Raw genomic sequence first — 13,856 nt, forward strand, 5'->3', positions numbered from 1 at the left:
CTCAGAAGACTTACATCTGTATAGCTGTCTTCACAACCTCTGGATATCCTGGTGTACTTTCACAGCACATGTACTATTCTGGTCTGAATAGTAGCCAATTGCACAGAGCAAGATCCCACAAGCAACAAGGTGGCAATTTTGAGGAAGGTTGGACGAGGATGATCCCTTTCATGCAATGGACAATAAAAATCAATCAGCCCGTGTCACGTGTGTGAATCTCCCTCACTCAAATTTCCTCTTTCGAGCTCAAAAATTGAGAATATCGCTTTTGTATTTTAGTTCATAGCCTACTTTCTGTTTAACTTCTGAATATAAAGCAGAGTATACATATATATATATATATATTAAATCTTCTTGTAGATAACCTGACATTCAATACATTGTTGGTAAAAATATTTGCATGTATATCATTTTAACGTTTTTCCCTGTTTATTGTTTGTGTTTATAACATGCATTTGAAATTCAAATTGTGCACATTGACTCTCATATGGGATTCAGAAATTGCCTCCATACTTTGATGAAATATAATGAAGCTGAGTGATTATAGAGAGTAATCACTGCACAATTCTGAAGGAAATCCTGCATCCTGACCCCATTTGTCCATAATTATTGGTCTAATTTCAGGAACTGGCACAGTTTCATAGTAATAGAAGCAGGAGTAGGCCATTTGGCCCGTTGAGCCTGCTGCACCATTCATTAAGATCATGGCTGATCTATCCATCGTCTCAGCTCCTCTTACCTCCATTATCCCCATAACCATTAATTCCCTTACCATGCAAAAACCCATCCAACTGTATCTTGAATATATTTAATGAAGCTGCCTCTACTGCTTCCTTGGACAGAGAATTCTATAGATTCACTACTCTCTGGGAAAAGCAGTTCCTCTTCATCTCTGTCCTAAATCTATTCCCCTGAATCTTGAGGCCATGTCTCCTAGTCCTAGTCTCATCTACCAGTGAAAACAACTTGTCTGCCTCTATCTTATCGATCCCTTTCAATTTTATATGTATCGATAAGATCCCCTCTCATTCTTCTATATCCTCGCAAGTACAGTCCCAGGCAGCTCAATCACTTCTCATAGGGTAAACCCCTCATCTCCAGAATTAACCTGGTGAACCTCCTCTGCACCACCTCCAAAGCCAGTACAGGTATATCCTTCCTCAAGTAAGGAAACCAGAACTGCACACAATACTCCAAGTGTAGTCTCATCAACACCTCCCTGCTCATAAATTCAATCCTTTTAACAATGAAAGCCAATATTCCATTTGCCTTCCTGATCACCTGTTGCATCTGCAAATCAACTTCTATCAATTCAGGTATGAGTATTTCTAAGTCCCTGTACACAACAGCATGCTGCAATCTTTCACCATTTAAATAATACTCTGACCTAATATTGTTCCTTCCAAACATTTACCAACACTGTACTCCATAATGGCATCATGGACTGTTTCATAACTGTACTGCTAACTTTGAGACTATGAGAAACAAGGAGAAAGAAAGAGTGCCTACTTTCCAAGAAAGAGGGGTGCACATGATCAGGACAAGGGGACAATTATCCAGTTCTGAAATGAAGAGAAATTATTTCGTTCAATGTATTGGAACTGTCCACCAGGATGTTCCATCACTGAATACATTTAAGCTTGAACTGAATAGGTATTTGGTATCAAAGGCTATGGGGAACAGACAGGAAAACAAAGTCCCAAAGCCCAAGTTGAGTGGTGATTGCATTGAATTGTGGAGTAGGGCAGTAGTGGTTTCTTGGCAGCCCAGTACGGCATGGCAATGTCCTGGCCCGGTGTGGCAATCTCTCAGCCTGTCTTGATGCTCTCCCGGTGGTCTTTGGGCCCAGCGTGGCCTCAGTGTCGACTTCTGGCCTCAAGGTGATTCAAGCCTGGTGTGGACTGCAGGCAAGGTGCTGGAATGGATTAAGTTGGAAGGCCTGTTATTTTGAACTTTTTATTTCTTTAATTTTCCCATTTTGTTTCCCCTAAGAACTTGTACCGAAGATACCGTACTCAGGTACCTTACAACAAAGATGGTGCCATAAGTGGTGACTTGTAAACTTTTCACTGTATTCATTTGCGTGCACATGACAATAAAGCTCACTCAATTCAATAACTGAAAGAACTGTGGATGCTGGGAATCAGAAACAAAAACAAGTTGCTGGAAAAGCTCAGCAGGTCTGGCAGCATCAGTGAAGAGAAGTCAGAGTTAACATTTCGGGTTCAGTGACTCTTCCTCAGAACTGATGGAAGCTCAGAAAATATTGTTTTTTATGCAGAAGCTAGGGTTGGGAGGGGGGCAAGTAGGAAACAATAAGTAGAGGTAGAGCTCAAAGAGAGAGAAGAACAGTTGGATGGACAAAGGAATGGATAAAGAGTAGTTATTAATGGGGATTATTAGTGGCTAATAATGGGTTGCGTATCTTGGGCTCTATCTCCACCTATTGCTTATTCCTTGCCACTCCCCCCCCCCCTATCTTCTGCATAAAAACCAACTTTTCCCTAGCTGTCATCAGTTCTGAGGAAGGATCACTTGGACCCGAAACATTAATTCTGATTTCTCTCCACAGGTGCTGCCAAACCTGATGAGCTTTTCCAGCAATTTCTGTTTTTGTTTCAATTCAATTCAATTCAATGGGCCGAATGGTCTACTCAAACCCTAACACATAGCTCAATTCCAGATTATTAAACAAAAGTGGACCATTGAATATTTTAAATATCTTCTCCTTGCAATCCTTCACCAAGCACTTTGTTATGATAGCTTTGTCGTTTCATTTATCCTTGTGCTCTGTCCTCACAGAGATGTGTGAAGCAGAATGAGAATGTTCAAACCGATGAGCTGCCTGACAGGCTATGAGGGAATGCTGGAACAATCTTCATAGTTTGATGGGGTGGTAAGTCCTACACAACAAGAGGGGTTTATGGGTTCACAATCTGGGCAATTAAAGTGGGATTTGGGGTCATTGTGGGCGGCACGGTGGCACAGTGGTTAGCACTGCTGCCTCACAGCGCCAGAGACCTGGGTTCAATTCCCGCCTCAGGCGACTGACTGTGTGGGGTTTGCACGTTCTCCCCGTGTCTGCGTGGGTTTCCTCCGGGTACTCTGGTTTCCTCCCACAGTCCAAAAATGTTCAGGTTAGGTGAATTGGCCATGCTAAATTGCCCGCAGTGTTAGGTAAGGGGTAGATGTAGGGGTATGGGTGGGTTGCGCTTCGGCGGGGCGGTGTGGACTTGTTGGGCCGAAGGGCCTGTTTCCACACTGTAAGTAATCTAATCTAATCTAATCTAAAAAATGTGTTCACCAACACCCTCCAGCCATGAATGATCCAATAGTTGCTAATCCAGAATTTAGGGCCTAGGCTCTGGTTTCCATTCACTGGGACTGTCCAGATCAGAGTTCAAATCCTGCATTTTCTGACTCAATGCTAGGAATGCTATTGAAAACTAAAGACTTGATTCTCTAAGTTAGATAACAGTAAAAGGAGTCAAAATCATGCATGTGTGCACACAAAATCTTACTTCCTGTTGTCACATTTTGTCACTCTTTTTATTCAGCATTTACATTTGCAATTATACATAACAGTGTAAATAATTGATGTACATATACCGTAGAAATTGACTATGTAAACTTAACATGCCTATTGGAGAGGGATTTTAAAGAGGAGTCTAAGCCCTGTGTTCAGTAGCACCAATTGATCTTTATTCGGAGCTCCTTGACCATATGTCTGGGTGAGGCCAAAGACTGATCTAAATCAGGTTTTCACATGGGGTCCAGTTGCCCTCTTAATTACAGCTCAGATTAGAGGAGAGGTCAGTGATACTCTACCTTCCCGAATACCAGGATATTCATATGTACCAGATTAAAATGGTCACATGCAACTTTGATATCAGTGCTTGCCACATCCCCTTTGACCTACACATCCAATCCTGTCAATACTTAATCAATAGTGGACGTGGTCAACCTTTGGTCCTCCCATCATTTCATGATGTTTGCCAGACCCCCTATCATCTGTCCTTGGGTTCGTACAATTATTGACCACTTTCCAATACTGATTGTTATCACCCTTCCAGGACATTTGCCAGCCATATCATATATTTACTTATTACTAATGACTTTAAATTCAGTCATGCAATTCATATCCCTTGCTGATCTCAGTACAGAAGATTAAAAAGAATGTTAATTTCTACCAATTGTAATTTTTAACATCAACTCCAATATAAAGTTACTTAGAAAGTTACACATAGTTAAACCTAATACTATGCTTCTGTGACAAAGCTAACAATTTCCTTCTTATTCGATTTGACATGCAGCAGTTGTTTGTTCTCTCAAAGTCATAATGACCCTGTTTCAAAATTCTTTCTGCCCCTTTTCTATGTTATTTGTCTCATGGTACTCTTATGAGCTACCTTGTTTATACCTAATTTCCTGATATGCCAAAGTTCAAATAATGTGACACATTAACAATGCATAAAACATAAAAATACAGATCATCAGTTAAGGGCTTTTCTTTCATACTTAAAGACATAAGCAATAGCCTTCTTTCATTAAGTTCTCAATGCTTCCATAGTTCTAACCTTCTTGCTGACTGAAAAGGTTTATTCAAGGGTGTCTCTGCATCCAAGGCCAACTACCTTCAGAATTCACTTCTCCACATCTGACAAATTTAAACTTTGATTACTGTACAAATATGTGTCTAATATGTAACTATAATTCTTGAAAAATCTTCATCTCAATTAGTTCAAGCTTTCCTTTCTATTTTATATAAGTATTGGAAACCTCAAATCAGAGGGTTTACATCTGAGCTGCGTCATCAGAGTCTTACTGTTTGCAATCTCGTCCCATCTTACTAAGACTCAGAGGCATTTTGTTGTCTGACCATGTAAAGGCCATGATTTGAGTGGTAGGAAATACTGCATCAGCTACAATTTGCAACCACTATTTTGTGTTAGTTACAAAGAAAACCCCTAATAACCATTTTATCACATTCAGCCATGGGCAACTACAACAATGCCACAGTTACAACCTCCCACCCATGGAATGTTGAAGGTCCTCCTTTGTTCTCACCCAAAAGAGAATTAAACTTTCAAGATGAACGTGATAGATTTTTATGAGATGAGATTATCAAAGGGGCTGAGGTAGTGATCGCCCAGGATCGAACTGAATGATAGAGTTGGCTCATAGAGGTCTCCTGCACAGAGAAAAAGGCCCTTCAGCCCCTCAAGTCTGCACTGGTCAAAAACAAACACTATTCTAGGGACCGAATAGCTGACTTGTGTTCGTGTGGTTGCAGATGAAATGCAAAATCAAAATAGATGTTGTTGTCACAGAAATCTGCAAGAGAGGGCAGGTTTATTTCTTCACATGAATTACCACTGAAACACAAGCGTAGCAGTGTACAAAGCCAAAATGTAATCAAAATAACCGTACCTGTCACAGTGTGATGTAGTACTATGCTTTCAGTGCAAGGTTACTGTGTGACAGCAAAAAAGCTGTCACAACTTTCTAGCTTTAAATTCTGCCGAGATTTTCGGGCTCTGATGAAATGAATCTCCTGACATGCCAATGTTCAAATAATGTGACACATTAACAATGCATAAAACATAAAAATACAGACCATCAGTTAAGGGCTTTTCTTTCATACTTAAAGACATAAGCAATAGCCTTCTTTCATTAAGTTCTCAATGCTTCCATAGTTAATTATTAGTGTGATTAATTTTATTTTAAATATTAATTTACATGTATATTATAGACTAGTAATAATTATGCCTTGGAAGGAAAATAGATTAATGCCATTCCATACCAACTATTATAATAACATGTTGGTGTGTTTTAAACTAATTAGTATTTAAAGGCTTCATAAATCTTCCTTGAATACAAACAATTCTCCAGAGAAATGTTTTCAAAGGCAACTAAATAAAATTCCTGGTGGAATTTTTTGAGAAATTCTGCCAACCTCCATGATGATAGACAAACTTTTGCCTTTGTTTACAATGGCCATGGATTTCAATTCTCTTCTTCTTTTCACGATAGGTAGCTCAATGGATTGGAAAAGGACGAGTGGCTCTGATTATGGGTTTTTTTTGAAACATACACCACAATCCGCTCGGCAAGACCCTCGCTAGCAGAAACCTGGGCATGACATTCCTCCTGTCCCTTCTATTTCACTGCCTTCACTTTGTCCAAGGTACAGGTTTTCATCTTCACCACCTGAGTAGTAATCTAGCAGAGTGAAGTCAGTCGCCCAGCCATTGTGGAATTGTCATGATTTTTAACTCACTGATTCTAATTGGACAAAAAGAAAGCCAAGTTCTGTTACCCAGCCAACTGGATGGTAGCTCCAATGGCTCCCTGCTAATTCATCAGCCCAGGAAAATGTCACCCCAGGGTCTTACTGTTGCTGCAAAAGACAGTAGCGTGAAGGGTTAACTCACATCATAAGGTAAACTCTGTCAGATGTGTGTTCCTGTGAGGAACTAGACAGTTCTAAGTTTCTAAGTTCTTTGTAGCTGAACAGTAATGTGTACTTAGTCTTAGGTTTAACCTGAGTTCTAACAAGAGACAATTATATCAATGGCTATAACATTGTACATAATAAACCTACTCTGTTGTGACCAAGCTTCATTTCATTGAATTGCTATAATGTGGAAAGAGGCCATTTGGCCCATCAAGTCTGCATCAATCTTCCAAAAAGCACCCCATCCTATCCCCGTAACCCTGTATTTCTCATGGCTAATCAATCTAGCCTGCACATCCCTGGACACTATGGGCAGTTTAGCATGGCCAATCCACCTCATCTGCACATCTTTCAAATGTGTGAGGAAACCAGAGTACCCAGTAGAAACCCATATGGGGAAATGCCTACACAGACAGTAACCCAACGATGGAATCAAACCCAGGTCCCTAACGCTGTGAGGCACCAATGCTAACCACTGAGCCACCACGGCATCCTTCTGTCAGAGACATTTTTGTCAGAGACGTGGCGTGGGCATCCTATCTCAACTGGCATCAGTTTCTTAGACTGACACCAATGAGAAGGATTGGATGCAATTAACTACTAGAATCTGAGAAGAACAAAGAAGAAAATATTTCCATTGAGAAAACTGTAAGTGTATTTGAATATTCAGCAGCTTAGAAGTGCAGAGAGGCAGTCAGCTTGTGAGAAAGCAGTGGGCAGTGGTTAAGAAGTCTGAAGAAGCGTGAGAAGTACTAAGCCTCCATATAAATGTTCAAAACTGCTAGATATTGAGAAAAATACTGGAAAAGCTTGTGATACCCACAGAGAGTCTTGCTAAAGCCGCAAAAGGGAATCCTCTAAGCCATGTGGGGCAGCACAATGGCTCAGTGGTTAGCACTGCTGCCTCACAGCACCAGGGTCCCAGGTTCAATTCCAGCCTCGGTCGACTGTCTGTGTGGAGTTTTCACATTCTCCCCGTGTCTGCGTGGGTTTCCTCCCACAGTCCAAAGATGTGCAAGTTAGGTGAATTGGCCATGCTAAGTTGCCCATAGTGTTAGGTGCAGTAGTCAGAGGGAAATGGGTCTGGGTGGGTTACTCTTCGGAGGGTCGGTGTGAACTGGTTGGGCCGAAGGGCCTGTTTCCACACTGTAGGGAATCTAATCATTAGCCTCAATAAAGCGGCTGATTTCGGAATGGAGAGATAGTAGTTAACATCCTACAGAGGAAGAGCAAGAATTATTGTTGTATTAAAAAATTCTAAACTGAGAAGCAAAAAGAAGGCATACATCATAGAGTTAGCAAACAAATATCACTATAGTTGTTTAAGATTGAGAAAGGATGCAAAAATAACTTTCAATTAAAGGACACTTGTCAAGAGAATCGAAAATTCAACAAATCAGAGTGTCAAAGTTGAAGTCAGAACAGTTCATTAGAAGTCATTTTTAAGTAAAACAAATTATTGTTATTCAATTGAAAACTGTTTGTTTCAGTTTTAAAAGGTGTGAATCTCAAACAGAGTTAGCAGAAAGGCATATATCATCTATATTGTTAAAAAAAAACACTGAGAAAAAGGGAAAACACAGGATTTTGTCTTTTCCTCTATCGTCAGCAGTTCTCATGGAAGCAGCATTCCAGCGGAAAACCTCCAGCCCAGAGTAGGTAAGAGACACAGAAAAAACTGTGTGGGCCAGGGAGAGAATAAACATTACTTAAACTGGGAAGCCAGAGTCCTAACAGAAGAAAGACCAAAAGGGACAATTCACAGCTCTTCAAGTAAAGTTAGAAAGCCCTACAGAAAGAGAGGAAAGCTTCAAATATCAGCTCAAAGGACCAGTCTGGCAAGGATAAAATCTCTTCAAAATGTGTGTCACGAGCAGGTTACACAAGGCACAAGCTACACTGGACAGAACAAACTCCAGAACATTAATTTATACTGTAGAATCACTATAAGGCCACCACCAAAGATATTAATCTAAAATAAAATGTGAAAGTGGAGGTGCAATTGTTTTAGACTGTGATAAGCAGGAACATGTCCATTTTTCCCTGTAGAGTCAGAGAGTCACAGAAATGTACAGCATGCAAACAGACCCTTCGGTCCAACTTGTCCATGCTGACCAGAAATCCCAATATAATCGAGTCCCACTTGCCAGCACCTGGTCCATATCCCCCCAAATCCTTCCTATTCATATACCCATCCAGATGCATTTTAAATGTTGCATTTGTATCCGGCCTCCACCACTTCCTCTGGCAGCTCATTCCATACACGTACCACCCTCTGCGTGTAAAAGTTGCCCCTTAGGTCCCTTTTATATCTTTCCCCTCTCACCCTAAACCTATGCCCTCTAGTTCTGGACTCCCCAACCCCAGGGAAAAGACTTTGTCTATTTATCCGATTCATGCCCCTCATGATTTTATAAACCTCTAGCATCCCTCAGCCTCCGACGCTCCAGAGAAAACAGCCCTAGCCTATTTAACCTCTCCCTACAACTCAAATCTTCCAACCATGGCAACATCCTTGTAAATATTTTCTGAACACTTTTAAGTTTCACAACATCCTTCCGGTAGGAAGGAGACCAAAATTGCACAAGATATTCCAAATGTAGCGTAACCAATCTCCTGTACAGCCGCAACATGACCTCCTAACTTCTGTACTCAATATTCTGACTAACACAAGAAAGCATACCAAACGCCTTCTTCACTATCCTATCTAACTGTGACTACACTTTCAAGGAGCTAAGAATCTGCACTCAAAGGTTCAGCAATACTCTCTAGGACCTTACCATTAAGTGTACAAGTCCTGCTAAGATTTGCTTTCCCAAAATGCAGCACCTCACATTTCTCTGAGTTAAAATCCATCAACCACTTCTCGGCCCATTGCCCCATCTGATCAAGATCCTGTTGTAATCTGAAGTAACCCTCTTCGCTGTCCACTAAACCTCCAATTTTTGTGTCATCTGCAAACTTACTAACTGTACCTCGTATACTCGCATCCAAATCATTTATGTAAATGACAAAAAGTAGAGGACCCAGCACCGATCCTTGTGGCACTCCACTGGTCACAGGCCTCCAGTCTGAAAAACAACCCTCCACCACCACCCTCTGTCTTCTACCTTCAAGCCAGTTCTGTATCCAAATGGCTAGCTCTCCCTGTATTCTGTGAGATCTAACCTTGCTAACCTGTCTCCCATGGGGAACCTTGTCAAATGCCTTACTGAAGTCCATATAGATCACATCTACCGCTCTGCCCTCATGAGTCCTCTTTGATACTTTTTCAAAAAACTCAATCAAGTTTGTGAGACATGATTTCCCACGTGCAAACCCATGTTGACTATCCCTAATCAGTCCTTGCCTTTCCAAATACATGTAAATCCTGTCCCTCAGGATTCCCTCGAAACAACTTGCCCACCACCAACGGTCAGGCTCACTGGTCTATAGCTCCCTGGCCTGTCTTTACCACCTTTCTTAAACAGTGGCACCATGTTAACCAACCTCCAGTCTTCCAGCATCTCACCTGTGACTATCGATGATACAAATATCTTAGCAACAGGCCCAGCAATCACTTCCCTAGCTTCCCACAGAGTTCTAGAGTACACCTGATCAGGTCCTGGGGGTTTATCCACTTTTATGCATTTCAACACATCCAGCACTTCCTCCTCGAGTAAAATACTTGTTTAGTATATCCCCCATTTTCTGCGGCTCCACACAAAGGCCGCCTTGCTGATCTTTGAGGGGCCCTGTTCTCTCCCTAGTTACCCTTTTGTCCTTAATGTATTTGTAAAAACCCTTTGGATTTTCCTTAACTCTATTTGCCAAAGCTATCTCACGTCCCCTTTTTGGCCCCCTGATTGCCCCCTTAAGTATACTCCTACTTCCTTTATACTCTTCTAAGGATTCACTCGATCTATCCTGTCTATACCTGACATATGCCTCCTTCTTATTCCTAACCAAACCCTCAATTTCTCTAGTCATCCAGCATTCCCAACACCTACCTTCCTTCCCTTTCATCCTAACAGGAATATACTTTCCCTGGACTCTGTCATTTCTGAAGGGTTCCCATTTTCCAACCGTCCCTTTACCTGAGAACATCTGCCCTCAATCAGGTTTTGAAAGTTCTTGCCTAATACCATCGCAATTAGCCTTCCTCCAATTTAGAACTTCAACTTTTAGATCTGGTCTATCCTTTTCCATCATTATTTTAAAACTAATTGATTTATGGTCGTTGGCCCCAAAGTGCTCTCCCACTGACATCTCAGTCACCTGCCCTGCCTTATTTCCCAAGAATAGGTCAAGTTTTGCACCTTCTCTAGTAAGTACATCCACATACTGAATCAGAAAACTTTCCGCTGCACACTTAACAAATTCCTCGCCATCTAAACATTTAACACCATGGCAGTCCCAGACAATGTTTGGAAAGTTAACATCCCTGACCATAACCATCCTACTATTCTTACAGATAACAGATTTCCTTACAAATTTGTTTCTCAATTTCCCTCTGACTATTAGGTGGTCTGTAATACAATCCCAATAAGATCATCAGCATTTTCTTATTTCTCAGTTTCACCCAAATAACTTTCCTGGATGTATTTCGGGAATATCCTCTCTCAGTACAGTTGTAATGCTAACCCTTATCAAAAACGCCATTTCCTCTCCTCTCTTGTCTCCCTTTCTGTCCCTCTTGTAACATTTGTATCCTGGAACATTAAGCTGCTAGTCCTGTCCATCCCTGAGCCACGTTTCTGTAATTGCTATAATAACCCAGTCGCATGTCCTGAACCATGCCCTTATTTCATCTGCTTTCCCTGGTAGGCCTCTGGCATTAAATAAATGCCATTTAATTTATCAGTCCTACTTTGTTCTCTGCTTTGTCTGCTTTGTCTGCTTTCTCTGCTTAGCCTTCCCTGGCTGTTTGATTAACTTCTGTTCTTAACTGTACCAGTCTCAGATTGATCTCCTTCCTCACTATCTCCATGGGTCCCACCACATTCTCCAACTACCCCACCCCCCAATCTTATTAAGTTTAAATCCTCCCAAGTAGCTCGAGCAAATCCCCCTGCCAGTATGTTAGACTCCTTCTAATTCAGGTGCAATCCGTCCTTCTTGCACAGGTCACTTCTACACCAGAAGAGATTCCAATGATCCAAAAATGTAAATTCTTCTCCCATACACCAGCACCAGTTTCTCAGCCATGCATTCATCTGTTCTACCCTATTCCTTCAAGATCAGTTGTAAATTTCACTGTTTGTTAATTTTCCCCGATGCACTCCGATGTCCAGCAAGACATGAATTCAAACAGCAAAGACAGTAAGTGCGTAGGTTCACTGCTGTGTCAGTTAGCAGTGTGGATTTCTTTCTCTCTCTCTCCCCCTCCTGCACTGACCTGACCATGTGATTCCTTTATCTATCCCTCTCCCTTTTAAAACTGCTGTTGTTTTGACTTTTCTCCAAAGTTCCAAAACAATGCAACAGCATATAAACCAGTAATTGCTGCTCCTGGAATTCGAGGAAACTACCTCCAACACCGAAAATACCTCAAAAAGGAGCAGTCTGTTACAGCCAGAAATTTTGCGGGGAACAGTCCATTTTGACAGCAGAAGGCAAGAGAAACTCCAAAGCTGAAGAGTAAGTACAGAGTTACAGCATTACGATAAAAATAACTTGAAACTTAAAAAAAGTAAAAGGTTGCAGCATTGCCGCATCATGGACTTTTAAGATTTATTAGAAAAAGTACTGCAGCTTAGCTATAATACAATTTAAAGCTTGCAGAGAAAGAAAATATTGTAACATGGTATTTTGCAGAATTTAAAAGTTTGAAGAGATTTGAAAATAAAAGCATTAAAATAACATTGACCTAATACGAGTTTGTAAGTACTAAAGCCAACAGCATTCATCTATTGCCCAATCAGCATTTAGTTATGGAAAATAGAACAAACAGCATTAAGATGGAACAGCCTTAAAGATTGAAGAAGAAACGGCAGGAAAGAAATAATATTACTATGAAGATTAAATGTCAGAAATGGGCCAAACAGAACATAGGGTTGGACATCTTCAGGAAAACAGTTATACAGAATTTCTTCAAAATTAAATATTATATCTGCTGGACAATTAAATTATGTATTATATTCACTTGATATTATAAATCACCAAAAAAAAGAAGATAGAGTTTTGATTTTTTTAAAAATTTCTGACTTTAAACTGACAAAATAATAAAATTCTGAAAGGACAATAGTTAAGGAAAGAGTTCAGCATCTAGGGTAATCTGTAGATAATTTTAATAACTACCCCAACTGAATAATGAAGAATTGTCACAATGGAGCTTTGAAATCAGAATCCATAAGAGAAAGAATCATTATTGGGATTATAGATTAGTCTTTCTCAGCTTTAATGTCATCCAAAAGAAGATCTGGATTTAAACAAAACTATTCAAAATGTGCTGGAAACAGAAACTGGGAAGATCCACAGACAAATTCTAAAGGGACAACGATTACTGTATCACAGGAGCAACAGAACTTTATAACATTTAAACACTTTACAAACTGACTAAACAAACACAGCCTTTCCTCGGTGTTAGAGCCTGAAGGGAATGGGGAAATTACTGACGGGATTTGAGAATGGTATAGTGGTATTAGCTTTTGAGAGGAGAATGTGTCCTATGAAAAGAGTCAGTTGGAAATGAGATTTTAGAAGATGTCATATGACTATCACAATGAAGGAGAGATGTGGGAGCAGTGTTTTTTGAGTTTGTGATCATTCAGAGGTGCAGTGGATGTGGGGTGTTGGGTCCCAATGATTTTTCAAAATGAACACTGCCATATTCTGAGGCTGGGCAGATTGAGCAGAGTAAGAATTGCATGTGCAGCACTGGTGGGGTGTGCAAAATTGCCTGTATCTTTGTAACATGTTGAGGGAATCAGGGCTATGATATCATGTCAAAAGGTAGCTCGGGGTGAGGAGGAAGGTGAGGTACACTTTCTGAGATGGAGAAGAATACATTTGGTTGTTGTAAATTGGCTTTATTCTCCCTATTTATAGTAGCCTAAATGAAAGAGTGAAATGACAATGGAAATTGATTTGAGCAATTATAGAATATTACAAATGCTGCATTTGCATTAAACCTTGTGCTGGATTCAACTTCTCCAGTCACTGTTGTAAATGGGCCTTTGTGAGCTAGAGAATAGATGTTACTGCCCAATACCCAAACTGCCTTCTCTCATCTGCACTTCATGAATTTTCTATTCTTTACTGGAGGCAAACTATAATCGACACTTCTGGGATTAGGCTAATTACATTTCCATAAAAGAACAAAATATAAAATCTATTTATTGTCACCCTTCAATATAATTGTGGCAGTTGTTTAGTTTCTGTCCCTCTTTCCTGCATTCCCCATACCCCTCAATTCCCC

Source organism: Chiloscyllium punctatum, chromosome 38, assembly GCF_047496795.1.
Source record: "Chiloscyllium punctatum isolate Juve2018m chromosome 38, sChiPun1.3, whole genome shotgun sequence".
NCBI classification, from domain to species: Eukaryota; Metazoa; Chordata; class Chondrichthyes; order Orectolobiformes; family Hemiscylliidae; genus Chiloscyllium; species Chiloscyllium punctatum.